This window comes from Enoplosus armatus, chromosome 10 (assembly GCF_043641665.1).
Source record: "Enoplosus armatus isolate fEnoArm2 chromosome 10, fEnoArm2.hap1, whole genome shotgun sequence".
Lineage (NCBI taxonomy): Eukaryota > Metazoa > Chordata > Actinopteri > Centrarchiformes > Enoplosidae > Enoplosus > Enoplosus armatus.
Genome location: NC_092189.1, coordinates 25046403 through 25064834, shown reverse-complemented (window position 1 = coordinate 25064834; position 18432 = coordinate 25046403). Strand labels below are relative to the sequence as shown.

The window sequence follows — 18432 nt, the reverse complement described above, 5'->3', positions numbered from 1 at the left end:
ACACTGAGCCTTGAGGAACCCCACAAGTAACCTTCAATAATTATGAGTTGAAATGACAAACTCACACTGTGGAGTTGCCATGAAAACAGAAAATATACAAGCAGAGACTTAGAGATTAGATTACAATTTATAAGGCAGATACAATTAGCACCACCTCGCCCACCACAAAACTGCAGTACTACTTCCATATTTATACATGATACAATCAAATAACACTGACAGGGGCCATTCTGAAGAATGAGGATTTCCAGTTCTTCAGACTATTGATAAGATTTTTCAGGACTTGCAAAAGTTTGATTCTCTAAAAACATACAGATGAAAAAAGGAGAAGACTTTTTGTTGATCAAGACAATGAGCCAATTATGGGACAGATTTGAATTCTTTAATATGTGCTTTGTTTCCACAGTAAATCCTCTGACACACTGTGAGTCCGTCTCCAGCAGAGTGTCTCTGCAGCCTGTTTGTTAGAAACCTTCTGGACATGAAGGGGATCAGTGTGAAGCAGCAGGTCTGACCTTTAGATCAAGCTGCTGAACAGAAACAGAATCCACCGTCGTGTTTCCGTCCTCCTCCCTCTGCTGCTTGTGTCTCCTGACATGTGAAGAGGCTGTTTAGTGAAAACAATCACAGCCGACCTGGTCCTCCGACACCACCTGCGAGTCACGTGACGTTTCCTCTCATTAACATTCGACTGGCGTCACAAACGAGCGGCGCTCATCTGGAGCTCGGAGCAGTTCAGGGAGTCTTGGACTGCGGAGGAGATGAGATTATGGGCATTACGTTCTTGACATCCTGTTACGTCCCGAGCATTGCCAAGGCGATGTCAACAATGCCCAGAATCCACTGCTGCCCGTAATGAATGCACTCCAATATGTAATGACTGAGTAATCACATTATTTGCAGTCTCGACTTTATTCTGACGGAGCGGCCGCCCGCATCTGTGCTCCGTCAGTAATTGCCAGGCCGGGGCGGCGAGCGCGAGCAGCATTTGCATCCTGCACTGGGGAGTTGCATTGCAAATGATTATGCTGAATTGTTTTTGCAACAGGAATGTCCAATCCAATAAAGTTAATGATCTCGAAAGACATGGAGGGAGAAGAGGAGGAGGGAGGAAACTAAATCGATTAAAATGCAGATGTTCGCCATCCGACGGAGGCCATGATGGCGGCGTTGTGTCGATGTAATTAAGCCTCTTTTTTTTTTACTTTTCAGGAACTCCTTTAGCTTCTCGTTCGGCTCCACATTCATCTGTTTCTGTTCCACACATAATTAACTGTAACTTCCTTTTCAATCTTAATTTGAAGACGTCACACAGTCTCAACCTTACATACAGATACTGTCTCAGTTATTTTTAACAGCCCAAAATAATGAATAATAATAATAATAATAATAATAATAATAAGTATATACAAAACATTTCCCTCAGAGGGTTTTACAATCTGTAAAAAGAGAAGAGCTCAAACTTTAAAGTTAAAGATCCACATACGAACTTTAAATAAGGTCAAAGTTCCAGTTCCAGTTTGAAAGACATGGGGGGCTTTAATGAAAGACACTATCCAGGTGCATCATGGGAAAATGTAGGTTCCAGGATATCTACTGACTTTTCGTTAATAGTATTAACATCCATTTTCTTCAGCTTATCTGGGGCCGGGTCGCGGTAGCAGTCCCCCTCCCCAGCAACGTTTTCCAGCTCTTCCTGGGGGATCCCGAGGCGTTCCCAGGCCAGATGAGATATGTAATCCCTCCAGCGTGTTCTGGGTCTACCCCGGGGTCTCCTACCCGTTGGACGTGCTCAGAAAACCTCCAAGGGAAGGCGCTCAGGAGGACCCTGATCAGATGTCCTCACCCTGCGCAGGAGACTCATTTCAGCCGCTTGCTCGCTGTGTTCAGTAACTTTTAACTGAAACCACTATCTATCTAGACTCCGGATGTGAACCTGAACCTTTTCTGTCAAACATCCAGCTGCCTCTCAGGAAGTCAGGGAGTGTTGAGAGACGGACTAACACACCGTGAGTCTGAACATGACGACAAGAAGAAAAGATGTAAAAGCTGTAGAATAACTCAGACTCACTTTCATCTGGAAACATGTTCACTTCTCGAAGCAATAAAAACAAATAATGTATGAAAAAAACACATTAACAGCTGAATATTCTATGAAACTGGAATCAGTTTGTATAAAATTACATTTTACGTAGCATTCATCACCATAACACACAGCCTGTGTGCTGCTGACACACACACACAGCCACCATAAAGTAGACTTTTTTGTGTTCACATGTAATTAGCCGGCCTGCGTGATTATCAGGTAAAACAAATTATGTGTTTTGTTGGCAGCAGATAAATCTGGTCTCAACTCGCCGTAATGACCCGTGTAATTTTTAAGCAGCGCCTACATCGCAGCTCTTTTAACACGTATCATTAGTGGGGTTGTATATTAGATATACATTCTGTGGCTTAATTTGGTCTCCCAGGAGCACTTGTAATGATGCAGCTGCTGGGTACAGGACACCTTTAATTTATTTATTTTAAATGTTGAGAGTAATTGAGTTCTTGAGAGATGTGAGGCGAGCCTGCTGCTGCTGCTGCTGGTGGGGCTTCTTCTGAAAAATGCATTAATTCAACACTGCAATCTGTTGCGAAAATTAATACGAGGAGAAGCTTCGAATGGGGAGAGAAGAGGAGGAAAAAACAAAAAGCAGGCAGGAGTTTCTCCTCTAAACTCGGCCTCCTCTTCAGACTCAGAGTAGTTATTTATCTCCCTCTGAAGGGTTTTTTATTACAGACAATCAAAGCGGCGCAGCAGCGGCGCAGCAGCTGCAGGTGATGATAGAAATCATTTGTTCCTCAGATCTCATAACGCGTCACAACGGTTCCTCAATAGCAAAACGGTCAATAATGAAGACCATGAAGGTGGCAGGTGGCGGAGAGCGGGGGCCGTCCTCTCTGATGATGATGATGATGATGATGTCATGGGAGACATCATCGCTGCCTCACCTGTAAACCTTTAAATGGAGCTTTAACGTCTCACAGCGTCGCGCTTTCACTTCTCTTTAGCTGTTAAACTGATCCTGGAGCAGCAGCAGGTCTGAAAACACACTTTATACAGTGTGTGTGTGTGTGTGTGTGTGTGAGCAGGTGTTGGTTAAAAATAGACGTGAAACCGATGCTGAATGTGAAACATGAAAGACTGACGGAGAACTTGATATAAAATATCAGCAGCTTGAATCCATCTCCTCCAACATGTTATGAAGTGGATGGAGATCAGTGTGTGTGTGTGTGTGTGTGTGTTGTTTCGTCGTCTTCTCATGGCGGTCCCGTCCACCCTCTGCGTCCTCCTTGTGCTTGTGGTTTCCAGACACTCGTCCAGGGTTACTGGGATCTACTGAGAAGGGTATCATGGGTAACTGAAGGTTGCAGAGGAGCCGATTCACACCTCCCAAATCTCAACATGTCCTGCAGGAGCTGAAAGCTGATTGGTTGATTGATCAGAAGGCAGGTTCTTTAATCCTCCTTTAAACTCAAACACGAAATCTTTCTGTAATAAACAGACTTCAACACTTTGAATCAGATCTGTTTTTTGGCTTCTGATGAATTTGAAAATGTCCTGTTGAGGAGCTCCATGTTCTTACTCATTCAATTCTTTCACTAAAATCAGCCGTCATGTGACCAGTTTTATAGTTAAAGTTGAAAATCTGTAAAAGTTTCATTTTGATTGTTTAGTTTTCAGACTTGGTCCTCAGCTCAGGCGTCCTGACCCGCGGCGCTGCAGCCTGTTTCAGGGCTGAAGTCTCTCCACGCCGTCGCCCGACCACGGCGAGAGGGGAGGGCCGGGTGAGGAGGAGGAGGAGGGGGAGGAACAGTAAGATGCTTTCTCTCTCTCTGCCTGGCTGGTTGTTGGCTGGTTGAGATCTTCAGGGACCGGGCTTTGGACGGAGGCCCAGATCAATGTGACCTAAATTCAAATGCGAATTAGAGGCTGTCAGTCGGAGAGGACAGTCTGTAAATGAGCTCAGACAGTGCGAGGTCCCTGGAGGATGTGGGAACCGGGGCCCCTTGTCCGTTGGAGATCTTTAATGAGTTCCAAATGGATATCCAGGACCCGGGCCCCGGCTCCACGCCCTGGCTGCAGGCCTCCAGCCAACTGAAGCCGGGATCAGGGAGGAAGGTGCTGCGTGGGGCCCGGGGCCCCGAGCCAGGCACCCTGGGAACCTGCAGAGGAAAGTTAAACGGCGCAAACATGCCGGCATCCAAATGATTAAAATTCTTCAGCAGCGTCCGTGAGATCAGCGAACGTGCAGCTCTGAAGGGAAAAACTGAGAGGAAGTGAAGCGTGTTGGTGTTCAGAGCTGCTGCAGCGTCATGTGACTCTGAAGATGAATTCTACAAACTCTCCAACTGCACAGATTGAGCCTGATTTCAACCCTGACCTCAGTTTAGATTCAGATTCAGTCAGCTTGTTCTAATATTGCTGACATGTTATTATAAAGAGCAGTTTGACTCAGACTGTCTGGATCTCCTCCACATTTATATTCTTTCTTGACTTTCTGTTTGTAGTAGAATCACCTCTCTTTTTATCAGCGTTGATCAGAGGACGCTGCCCTCTTGTTTAAATAAACTTTATTGCCATAGTCCATGGACAAAAAATGTGTTTACGTTAAGTGCGAGCTCCACGTCGCAGGTTGTGGTCGTACGAGAGGCTGACGACAAACTGGCTGAAATCAGATTGTTAATCTTTGTTGAGTGTGAAAACTCGTTGCTCTGCTGTGGATTCTTGACTGGCTGAAACTTTGACATGAAGAACAGCAAACCTTTGTTGTTGGATCGTTTGAGGACACGAACTGCAGCCTCCTGCATGACCACTGACAGCTGGCTGCACCCTCCACCTCCACCTGTGTCCGGTGAAGGAGCTGCTCAGTCGACTCGTCATGAGTCAGTGTGAACAAACTGAAACTCTGCTGAGTGAACACTTCCTCTTCTGGTTCAGACCAAAGAGGACCAGCTGGAGGATCCGGAGGATCCGGAGAACCGGTCACGACTTCCACCTCTGTAAAATAAAAGCTCCCTCCTCTTTGTGCTTCAGTTTGACAGGGTGAGGGTGTTCAGTGTTGTCCACCTCCCCCTCCTCCCTCCTCCCCCCTCCTCCTCCCTGTGGAGCTGCAGTACAGCGGGTGAGGCGGGAGGCTGCAGTAATTAGCATGCTGATTCTGCATGTAATCAGATCGCCCTGGCATGCTCGCCGGCCTGCTTCTATACATCAGGCCGAGCGTCGGCGTGGGACTGCAGCAGCTTCTGATTGTCCTCAACGCAGCATATGCTAATTGTTGATTGTCTCCAATATTATATGCTAATTGTTGTGAATTAGCATAATTCATTAACATTTGGGTCCTAATTACACAATGAAAAAAGACTGAAAACACTCGGCTGTGCTCCGACTTCCTAATGTGTGATACGATTAATGCCGCGCTCATTTGCATCCGGAAGGAGCCTGAAATATTAAAAGTGTTGTTCAGAGAAAATCGTGATTACTCCCTAATCAAATGTTGTTTCTGCCGTTTTAAAAGGTGTAACAGAGTCGGCCCTCAGGTGAGAGGAAGCCGTCTTTCTTCACTCGCAGAGACACGCTGAGACTTCCCCGACATGTAAATGAGCCGCACATCAAAATCTGCAATTAGCTGGAACGCTTCTTCTTGGAGGAGATTTAGAGAAACAAATGAATGTAGATCGTCTTCGTTGTGGATTCTCTTTGATGGCTGCGGTTTATCTCGTATTAATGAGACGCTCAAACAAAAAGAAACAACCAAATTGCTTTGATTTCATCATAATTGTAGTCATGGGCCTGTTCACATCGTTTAGCTGCCAGCGGCGGGAAAACATGCCCAAATACTTCACTGATACTCCAGTAGAAATACCACGACAGAGAAGTACTGAAGTACTGAAACCAAAGCTGTGAAATTAAGTCATGAACTCCCAGTTTGACTGACAGCTGAAGAAGCTCCAGTTTTAGGGGATTTGAACATGTTGATTTTTCAGGTCAGTTGAGGAAGAAAAGGAAGGAAAGAGAATGAAACTAGGAAGTAGGGAAGGAAGGAAAGAAGGAAATGAATAACAAATATTTGATGTACAAAATAAAACTTGAGTTGATTCAGTTCAGTTTAAGAAGGAAGGAAACAAACAGAAGAAGACAAAAGAAAGAAAAGTTGATTCATCCACGACTTTTATCTGAAAACAGTGTCCACAGAAACCAGCAACTCCAGTCCAGTGACGTCTGTGAACCGTCTGGTCTGGGTTCAGATGAACTTGCCTTTGCTTATGTAGCCTGAGAGGTGAAACCGGGGCTTACGAGACTCCAATGAGTCTGTCAACAGAGATGTCAGCGAGAACATCGACATGTTAAAGTGAGGAGGACAAAAACAAACGTGAGGGGGATTTGGCCTTCGTCTCCAGCTGCCAGGAACATCATCAAAAAACAGTCTTTCCCTCTGAAATGTGGTGGAGAAAGAATAGGAGCATGTAAGTTCAGTGACTGGATGAAACAGACCTGTGATCTGCAGTAATCCGATCTTGAACGTCTCTGCCGTGTTTCACAGTCGACCTCCGTCTGCTGGTTCATGACGAACACCAGGACTCTGAGACCGACACATGACGGATGCCAGTCTGTCAGACAGCAGGGTGAAGCTCTGAGTTCAGGTTTCTCCTGTTAACAGCAGCGGGGCCAGGCCAGGCCGGGCTCTCAGGGCCACACATCGGACGGGGAGGGGGCTGCATGTGAACGTGGAGGGCGGGTTACCTCGGAGGTAATTGAAGCGGGGCTTTTGTAAGAATCTGCTTCCAATCCACAGGAGAGAGAGCAAAGAGGGGAAGAATGAGAGTTTTAATGAATGGAGGCCGTCATTAAAATGATAACTATTTCCTCTGAGATCACTTCCAATTTAAATGTGGGGGGAAAAGAGAAAAGGCATAATTGAAAGATCTTTTTTTCTTCTTCTTCTGCCATTCAAACTGTAAATTTGAATCTCAGGGAGAAGAGGGAGACTGTTTGTAGCTATAGCTCACTAGTTCCAATTACTCCTCTTTCTGCTGCACTTCAGCCACGAGGGAGCGCAGAGACTCGTACGTTTTAACCCCTCAGCCAAAAACAGACGAGCGGCCATGTTTTCTTTGGATCAGCAGCGGTCAAAGGGAACAGATCCGTATCAGATAGTCTGAAATGGATTGAAACAGACGTGAAGAATGACTTAATTGATAAGCAATGAGGCTGACAGGGGTTTTTCACATATTGTCTCATATTGACGGAGCAGCTGCACATACAGTCATATCTCAGGTCCTGACAGTAATTCATCCTGCTCAGAGAGCTGCAGCAGGATGTGGGTGGAGGAGGAGGAGGTGGTGTTTATCTGCAGCAGGTCACAGTCACTGATTCTCTGTTCTTTGTCTCCTTTTGGTTTCTTTAAAATACAAAATGATTCACTGTTTCATGGAGAATTCAACCTTTTTAAAACACACTTTGTCCATTTGAGTGTGTTGTATTTACACAGCAGGGGGCCCACAAGGTGAACCGATGAAGCCCCCACCTGGAGGATACTGAAAACATGATGCTCACTTATAAAGACATTAGATCCATCTTGTCCCAGTAAGATAAAAAAAATGTCTTCCACGGCTTCTTTCGGGAATATTACGTCCTTTCATGTTGTAGCGTCCCTCAGTAAGAAGGCTACAAGACGTTAGCTAGCTCGCTATTTATTAGCCAACAGTGCACAGGCTGCTGTGTAGCCTCTGAACCAGCATCTCACTTCAACTCCCCAAACTATCAGGAAGAACAACAGTCAGAGGCAGCTGAAGAGACCGACAGCCTCTAATCTCATCTCTAAACGTGTTCACTGACATCCTGGAATGACATGACAGTGAAACACCAACATGTCACCCAGTCAACATTTATTTATACTCTCAAAGTAGTTCACTATAAAATCTGAAAGTTTGATCTGTATCAAAAGAAAACCGCCTCTCTGTGTCCATCAGCATCTTACTTTGGCTAGTCAGAGTAACGGTGCTCTGTGATTAGTCGTCCTAATTAACTTAGCCGACGGTCGTGTTAATAAAACTGAAGAAAGAGGAAGTGTCCTGTTATGGATAAGAGGCCGACGGTTTCCAGCAGCTACACGTCTTAAAGGAGACAAACAGGAAGCCTCCTGCTTACAGCTGCAATGGAACCGAAGCAGAAAACAACACGTTCACTTGTTTCAATCCTGTGTCCAGGTTCAGTATTTACCTGAGGGGTAACTAGAGTTAGACAGACCTGAGATCAGCTCTGCTGAGCTTTAAATGTGAGAGGAGAAGTGATTTACTGAGGCAGCTTCTGCAGGAGACCTTACAAATAAAAGCGATGGACTGTAGTTTCACTCTTTCATTTAGTCCACAGTGATGAAGTGATGAAGTGATGAAGGTGGAGCGAGCAGCACGAGGATGAAGGAACTCAAACAGGAGTCACACAGACATGATGGTCGACTGACTGAACGTTACAGAATACATATTCATACTCGTAAATAATAACGTTGTGTTGTTGACGGTCAGCAGTTGACGCATCTCGTCTTGTAATGAGTTCAGTTATTAGTTGTGATCAACAATTTATTAAACAGCCTGAATCTACTGTGTGAAGTAACACCTCTGCTCTGGTTCCCTAAAGGTTCATGTTTTATTTCAGCCTCCGCTACACAACACCAGAGACATGGAGGACTTCATACTATAACATAGTATATCGTTATATTTATGTATGGACCCGTTAAGAATCAGTAGACCTCATCATGTACTTGAACAGGAAAAGAAATACATATACAAAAGACAAAAGTTTTATTTCCAAAATAGTCCACCATGATAAACTGCTTTAAGAACTAAATCGTGTTGTTGGTGTCAGTCCAGACACACGTTTATGTAAGTGTTACGTTAACCACACACACACACACACACACACGTGGAGTTCACGAGTGTGCTAATTGAAAGCCATTATGGGCCACATTATCATACTGTCACACTGCAGGGACGCAGCGCTCACTCTGCAGTCTGAACTAAACTCAGAAACCTGCACCGAGTCCAGACTCAGTGTTTACTCTGTTTACAACATGTTCAAACAGCTGTCAGAGAGAACGCACTTACAGAACATTACTTCTGAGTGTTCTGACAGTCGGAGGCCAACACAAACACAGAAATATTGCATAAGACAATATTTACCGAAATACACGGGACGTCCAAGAATGCATCAAATGAAATGATGCAAGCGTCTGTGAGAGCAGCGTCTTCATTTTGCTCAATATTCTTCACACAATCCGCAGCTCGGGCGTCGGCATGTTTATCAAAGAAATGACTGATCATAATATCAGCCTTATTGGTCTCAACAGAAATGCCACAACCATCTTGCAGATTACTCCTTGATGAGGAAAATGCAATTAAAACGTCAAGTGCGTTTTATTAGATTCTACCCACCCTGCAGGGTTTTAGCAGCCCCGGGAGTCCCTGGATGCTCGGGCGATGGATGGCATATATAGAGCTGCGAGCAACATTAGGAGAGCCGTGCCAAAATAACAGCCGCTCGCTCCCCGATGATCCGCCTTTCATCACTATACAATGCTGAATATGTACATGCAGGAGGCTGCTGTCTGCAGGCTCATATGGAGGTTCACAGTCTCCATACGGACTCGTGTAGACGGATGCTCTTCAGTTTCATCTGAGCTGCGTCTCCATCACAGAACTATACGCTGAATGTGTAAAAGCTCTTTGTTTCTGTAACTTCAGTCAGTAACTCTCAGTAACACTCGACGCCATCACTGAGTCTGCACATATGAGAAGGTACAGGTCATTCAAAATGCTGTAGCAGATATTTTAGCATTTAAAGTAGCTCAGAACTTCAAACTGATAGATCTGAGCTGCAGTTTGACTTCTGTCTGACACTTCAGTGATAAAGAGGGACAAACACAGTTCCAGTGTGGCTGCTCGACTGCAGAGATGACGGATGTGTCAGAAATATACGATAATATATCGTGCACTATTTTTACCATCCGTGTCCGTTCATTCACTCACTGTACGGAGCCTCCAACAGAAAGGTAGAGTCCATGTCATGTGAACTACTTCCTGCTGTGAGACTCTGATGATGATTCATAAACGTCTGAATCTCAGTTTAGACGGAGGAATGAATCAATGAACAAGAAAAGGATCTCAAAGTAGAAGTGAATCCTGGAATCTAAGTTTCCAAGGTAACTCACGTCCGACGTGTTTAAACCTGCTTTAAGAAACGTCTTCCTGCTGATTATCAAACACTCGTCTGGTTTTTTTCTGGATGATTTATCTCAACAAACCGTTTTAATAAAGTCGACAGTGAAAAGAGGACACGAGGATCCTCTCAGGAGCTGACTTCAAACTGTCACCTTAGTTAACTGTTAGTTATCCAACCAGCCAGCAAGCTCAGCTAGCAACACTGGAGCTAACTTTAGCATGCTAACAGTCCTTTTTCACAGCAGACAGTTTGACACGTCACAGGTGTAAATAATCAAAGTTCAGCTTCCACGCTACGTGTATAAATACATATTTCAATATTTAAGTTACAACAGAATGTAAACAATACGATGAAGAAATAAAAAGGAAAATATAAATGATATATAGTTCTGTATATACCAATATGTACATAAATACACATATACATTATGTACATTATGTGTAATATCAGTATGATATTCAAGTTCACGTGTAAAACAATGATAAATTGTCCTGGTTCACCGTCACAGCTGGACGACAACAAGTCAAAATGTCTGCTGGGAAAAAGGAAAGTGGGAATGAAGTGACAGGCAGTGACAACTAATTAATATATATTAATAGATATATATATGATATATATAATAAGCACATAGCATGGTCAGCTATGGAGAATAAAAGAGTTTAAGGAATCGAACGTGTAAGATTAATGACATAACTTCCTTCGGGTTCTGGAGGTTCTGCTCTTTTCCAGAACCTTTGTTGTTCTCACATGAAGACAAACTGATGACGAGTTTTATTAGTGCGCTTTAAGGACTCTGAGTGTGATAGGACTCTGACTAATGGATGAAGCTTTACACTCGCACTAATATCAGTGACTTCATCGTGAGAATGAGCTGATGGTGATGATGATGAAGGACACATGAAGTTAATTACATCTCTCACCGTCGTCTTTTTGACTTGTGCTCTCAGTGAGGTTTTATTTTCACTCTACTGTTCTCACAGCAGGGACCGAAGGATCTTTATATGTTCTCTACCTGTGCTGCTAAGGTCAAATATGACTCACCTGAAGACAAAGCTTTTAATGAAGAGGCCTTGTCTTCCGTTTCTAATGTTTATGTCAGGCTTAATTTTACATTAATTACTGTGTTTGGGTGGATGCAGCATCATGACCTTTAAAACAGGAGTTTGTTTGGTCACACTTGATAAGATGACGCTGACAGTGGAGCCGGGAAAAAACACAAATAAAAAAGGAGAAGGAAAATAGATCTTTTTAATGGAGTTTAACAATCGGTCTCTGGTGGACTCATTAGGATGACCAGTTTGACTTATTTTACAGCCACTGGTAATTAGTATCTGCAGGAGTTATAGCTATAATCAGCCAAGTTTTCCCTTTGACTTTCTCTCCGTTAGCCATTAACTTTGGTGTTATACTTGCTCCAGGAAGGCGGTCAAATGTGTAAAAAGACAGCAGCCGTAAAACTAATAAAACTGTAGGGTTCCTTCTGGGGAACTTTAATACTTCCAGCGATATGATAATTCTTTTTACTTCAAAGCAGCCATTAAAAAAAGGACAATTTTCACTGCCTTTCACCGCCGTGATGGAGCTGTGAAGGCCTGGTTGGATTTGACGGGTATTTGGGGTAACGGAGCTGGCTCCTGTTGGCTCTGCAGGGGCTTCAGTGTTCGTGATAAATAATAAACAGCAACAGCCGGAGACACACGGTCTCTTCTGAGGGTAAAGACAAATATTTTAAATTGTTTATCCAAGAAAACATTTTACTTATCAGTATCACAGCAATTCACGAAGGCACACGAGAAAACAGTTGTAAACTATCAGCAGCAGGAGTCATGATCATTGTAAGAAACAGCAACACTTTCCAACATTGTTGTGTCAAATATTTGACACCTTCATTATTAATTTAAGGAGTTATTAAGGTTAGAAGTGATTATGAAAGTGAAAACTGAACCTCTTTCATCGCCAACATTAAAGCTGTTTTAAATATGAAATATTCTCTATTTTATGTCTTCTACACAACAACGCTGCCCAGCGACACCGGCTCAGTTAATTGGACGGCAGAGAAATTAAAACACCTACAAGAGGCAGGCCAGTTCGTATCTCCATGGCAACTCCCGCCTTTCAAACCTCTGCTTGTGACTTTGTGAGTTTTTATCTTTTCAAAAGTTCACAGATGCTAAAGTGTGTGAGCTTTTGATGAGTGGAAGGTTTATTAACTAGAGCTCATGTCAACTACAGAAGTGCTAGCAGATAAATAGCACCTAAGCTAAGCTAAGCTAAGCACAGTTAACAAGTCAAAGCTAAAATTCAACTCATGCTGAATGGCATCTACAAGTCAAGTGACTCTAGAAACAAACACTGAAGAGGAAACAATGCGCTGCCCGGGAATCGAACCCGGCTCACAAGAATGGGAGTCTTGCATGATACCACTACACCAGCAGCACTGGAGACCACCTCCTGAGAGCAGACGGTCACACTGAGCCAATCAACAACCAGCAACCACCGCATTAGCTTCATGCTAACGTGTCTTCTTATCTGTATACGAGCACGCTGTCTGTCCGTCACGTGGAGCTACAGGTTAGCTGCCTTTGTCTCTCGTCCTCTACGGTGGAACAGCAGCATGCAGCCGGCCGTCAATCAAACACAGGCAGGGACACGCCCCTCCGGAGACTCACACTCATCATATTTTCCTAAAGGCTTTTTTTTCTTCCTTTCAATAATAAAAACTATCAATAATACTTAACATGACTAAATGTGACTTCAGTTGGACTTTAACATTCACCGAATGTTTAAGCAACAAAACTAAATCATGTGTTAATATTAAACGACGGACATGAACCAGAAACCACTGAGTCTCTTTGGTGCAAATATTTTAAAGTGTTTATCAGAGAAAACATTTTCTCATCTTCTCAGTATTCCCTCTCGCTTCAATTAACGACAAGAGAAAACAATGGTAAAGGATCATCAGCAGGATTTTAAAGTGTCCACATTATCAGAACTCATTTTTAATACAGGTTCGACTCGCAAACAAACACTTAAAGGTCGAAAATAGAAACTTCTCCAAGTGCTCATCAAGAGACAACAAGACGTGTCTGAACTCATTTCAGCGTTGTTGTCTTTTTTTATATCCTCCTCTTTTTACTGCCCATCTAATGGCTTATTTATTACATTCATTCTTTATAAGCCGGCTCCTGTGTGGCCTCATTACGACTATAGCACTGCTTTGGAATTCCAGGATAATTATGAGCTTCATTGTTTTAATAAGAGTCTCGGTCAGCCCGGATCTCGGCTACATCTTCACAGTTCCCAGCGGGAAATATATGAGGGCAGCACCAGCGCCGGACAGATGGAGTCAGACGCACTGCAGGTAAATATTTATACGCCGCCGTGTGAAGGAGGATACTTGAATCTCATCAACTGTCTTGTAAAAATGGTCTGATGTGGTGTAAATCTATGCAGCTGTACATCCACGGCCTTAATAAGTCTGTCATGCAACTTCAGCTCGTCTGTTATCTCTTAAATCAAAGCAGCACTTTTCTTCTCATCATGAGGTAACGTTTGGAAACTCTTTGGGTTCCAGCTGATATCAGAATTAACACAGACTATATGTCCACGTTATAATAAATAAAACCTCCAACAAACATACAGACATGAACACAAGAAAAACAAAGGAACGTCGAACCAAACTGGAGCTGCAGACCCTGACCAGAGGACCTCAGAGACCTGCTGGTGAACAGGGCTGCAGTCTGACCCTCTGCAAGTCCTGACAAGAACTTGGAACTGGAGCCAGTGAAGAGGTGTCACATGAGACCTTCAGGAGGACCTGGTCACTGCTCACCTGTGAGACAGGTGCATCGTGATGGTGCATCTCTTCAACTATTATCAAACCATGTTTGTTTTGGTGCTAACACACTCTGCATGTTGTTGTGTCAGTTGACAACCAACAGAAGAAGGTACAGTATCTGGGATGGGCCAGTCCTGGACTGACACTTCCCTGAAGAGGTGACGAGCTGATGTGGATCAAGATGCTGCACACAAACAAAAATCAAAGAGTACAGGAACTTTACTCAAACGGTAATATGGAATGGAAATGGACATTTTTGATTAGCTACCAGCCAAATTCTGCACAATGTTCTTAGTATTTAAGAAAACAACTGTTTAATCATCTGTACATTTTTTCTCCCTAATTAATGTTGGAAATGTTCTGGCCGGGAATAAAAAACCCTTTTACTTTAATTTGACATATGTAGTTTTTTGTTATTTTGTATGAAACACAGAATCGGCCTTTACAGCCTCTACAAGGAAAACTCCTCCTTACGTGATTTCAACCTCAGAATTCCCAGTCGTATTTCCCCAGAACTGTTCTTCCATTTATTTTGCCAACATGTTCCAGCCACCGAGAGCAGCTGAAGGCAGAGGGAGTATAGGTTAAAAAATGTGCAGCTATCTGCAATGCAACTCACTGTTGCATTTACAAACAGCACTGGGACTTCCCCCCGGTGGTGTGGAGTGCTGCATTAAAGGTAATGTAGATCCAAACAGCCATGCAGTGCAGCCCTGCAGGTTATAACCTTGGTGCTCCCTGTAGACGCTGATCGTGCTGCAGTAAACGGTCCTTGGCGTTGAAGGACATCGCCTGTTGTCCGTAATGGAAAGCCTAAGATTACAGAATGATGATTCTCTTACATGAGCTTGATGGCCGTATTATCTAATCAACTACTTACAGCGAGCAAGATGCTTTGTACAGACCATCTTTGAGTGGATAATGGACGTGAGCCAGTTGCCCCCAGAATCCATTTGTGCCCTCCCTGATGTAGCTTGAAGCCTTTATACATAATCGTCAGTTCTCCTGAGACGTCTTAGGAAGCTCGGACTCGTGGGACAAACGGTCCAATCTCAGTCACTCCTACGCTGAATTCTTACCCAAATATCATCACTTGAAGCATAATCATTTGAAAGCAAACACTTTTACCCTAAAGACCAAGTAGTTCATCTAAACAGGAACAGCAGAGTAAACACATAACATCTCCTGTTGAACAAATACTGATTATGGAGCTGCTCATTAAATGTATTTATGTCCGCTGCAACTAAAGGGTTCCTCCAGTGATTACACAACTTTACTTCCAGCGGTTATCCTCAAGTTATCCTGTATTTGTATTGCTGTGGAAACACACATTTATTCTGTATCTTTGTTGCGTTAGGGACGCTAACTATTATTCTGGTATTATATTCGATCATACTTATTGATATTTTTCTTTTTGATATTTTTTGCTGTATAATTGACTGTGTAGCTATTAAAATGAACTGTTAGCTAACCTAAACCACACTGTTTTAACTGTTAGCTAACCTGAACCAAACTGTTTTAACTAACTGTTAGCTAACCTGAACCAAACTGTTTTAACTGTTAGCTAACCTGAACCAAACTGTTTTAACTAACTGTTAGCTAACCTAAACCAAACTGTTTTAACTAACTGTTAGCTAACCTGAACCAAACTGTTTTAACTAACAGTTAGCTAACCTAAACCACTAACTGTTAGCTAACCTAACCCAAACTGTTTTAACTAACAGTTAGCTAACCTAAACCAAACTGTTTTAACTAACTGTTAGCTAACCTAAACCACTAACTGTTAGCTAACCTAAACCAAACTGTTTTAACTAACTGTTAGCTTACCTAACCCAAACTGTTTTAACTAACAGTTAGCTAACCTAAACCAAACTGTTTTAACTAACTGTTAGCTAACCTAAACCAAACTGTTTTAACTAACTGTTAGCCGACACAAACCAAACAGTTTTAACTGCTAACATGAACTGTTCCTTAGCAACAGTAACTGTTAGCTGAATGAGTTTATCTGCATGTTTCACTTGATGTTTGTCCTGTGACAATTTCAGAAGTTTAAAAAGGTTATAAATAGCTTTAAAAAGTATATTTGAGGCTGTTTGTTTTGTGACCATATATTCCTCCCACCTATAGACAGGTGTTTGTGATATTCTGTCATTTGTAAAGACTTACTCTCACCATTATTAGTTTACATAATATGGAGAGCGTGTGTTCAGTGTAAAATACTGTAGCACAGCACGCTAATGTCTTAAACCTACCAGGTACCTGAACATTTGTTGTAATTTCTAGCATCTGAAAGGTTTAACAAAACAGCATCAACCATTGTTTCTTGTCATCGTTTAATTCCTGTAAAATCCTAAATTGATTAGGCAGCAACCTTAATTTGAAGGGTACAGGTTAACTTTAGTTTTGTTTAATTTTATTTTAGTAAAAGGGAATATCTTTGGGTAGAATTTGGACACCTTCCTATAAAATGTTATGTATAGTCTTATTTTATTGTCTTATTTTATGGAAGTGTCGTACTTGTTATTCTACCTTTACTTCCTGGTTTCATTCTGGACTTCCTGGGAAGGTAAGCATTCGTTCCACTGTTTTCCTTCAGGGTTTGTGCTGTAAAGTCACTCCAAACAACAGTTTGATGAATGTATTGATCTTTTATATTTTGGAGCAACATTTTTATAATTCTTTTGATGCTGAAATCTGTATATAATATAGGAAAAGAGCACGTGTTTAGCTTGAGATGCTTGAGTGTATCTGAGGGCATTTAGTGATTTTGTTCATGAAGAGAGACTGTGTGAAAGCTCTGAGTTTGGGTTTTATTTGTCTCTTTTGTAATGTTAGTAGACACTATGCTCTGGTTTGGTTCTGGAAGTTGCTGAAAGTCCTCAGTCTGTGTTCTTGTCTGTTAAAAGTCCACATTTAGACAAGAATGACCTGAAAGGTTTTTGCTCAGCTGACGTACGAATGTAAACTAAAGATATGTGTTGTTGTCTCTTGGCCAAGAAATGAACCACTTATATTTTGAATGTGAGATTGATCCATCAAAATAATGCCCGCTCTTTTTTTGTGTTTTGAACATGATATCATTTGAGTGTAGATCTAAACTCTGCTTGTCTGAAGGTGAAGTTATGGTCCAGGCTGGTGCAGGTGAAAGCTCTGGAAAAGCCAGTAAGTGGACCTTTTGAGTTGAGATTATTTAATCACACAATGTTAAAAGTGTAATCTCCTGAGCTCTGAACAATGACGCTGTTACTCCAGTTTTCCACGTAACACAAGTCACCCGCCTACATTTACTTTCTACCTTTATTTTGAAGCACCGGCCGGGACAGGAAGAAGGGACCAGCGGGTTTTTAAAGTTTCAGTGAGTTTTCCAAACAAAGCGAGACAACGTCCTGCTTCTGAATCATCATCTGCCCGTGTCATCACTTCAGCTACCCCAGACAGCGTTTAACGTTTCGTACCACCGAGGATTCACTGAGACGTCAACAGGCCTGTGATGTGAGTGTGTGGCCCGTTTCACCGACCTTATTCACGGAGGGGGGGGGGGCATCTCCAGCACTCGACCATAAATCTGCCACACTACCAGAGCATCTTCATCCATGACCGCCGTGGTGCTGCTGTCCAGAACATCTCCCCGACCGCTCGCTCTGGGCGGGTGCCAGTGATTTTAGGTCTGCTGAGATCATTAAAGGTATTAGTTACCTCCTCCTCCCCCCACCCTCATTAAACATGCTGAATCCATTTGTTTAGCAAGCAGCTGGGGGAGCGATGGAGAGCTCACCCAGGCTGGGGATTGATTTATTAACACTGATTTCGGCCTCTGAGACCGTCCTGATGATGATCGCTCCGCTTCAGGAATTTCAATGGAGATGAGACGCTTCACCTGCCGTAGATGGACTTTAATGGACAGTAATGTGAAGGACGCAGAATAAATCTATCAGTCAAAAGGCCGAATATTTCTGCCACACTGCCAACCACATGTATGGAAGACCAATACTGCCAGGAACAGAAAAACAAAAAGGTTTATGAAGATTTAAGTCATAATTATTAAATAGTAAATCAGAAGTGTGAGACAGTAAGTCATCATATTTTGTGACTTATTAAGTCATCATTTACTATCTTATAATTTTGACTTGGTTACATTATGTTTTTTCATAGTTATGTTACATTAGTATTAACAGTTTTTTGTGATAACATTTTTATTGCTTTTACTACATTCTGTAAACATACATACTACAGCAAGACAATATAGTATAGCCACATATATCAACATATATATCCTGTGTCCACCTAAACAAAATCCCTAATTTTAATTCAGTGATAATTTTGATTTAGTTAA

The 18432-nt window shown here is 42.6% G+C and overlaps 1 non-coding gene across 1 annotated transcript; it reads right to left on the bottom strand.

The window, feature by feature from the left end:
* Window positions 1–12628: 12628 nt before the first annotated feature.
* Window positions 12629–12699, bottom strand: trnag-ccc (transfer RNA glycine (anticodon CCC)). Its single transcript has one exon. It is a non-coding gene; the product is annotated as a tRNA-Gly (tRNA).
* Window positions 12700–18432: the final 5733 nt, after the last annotated feature.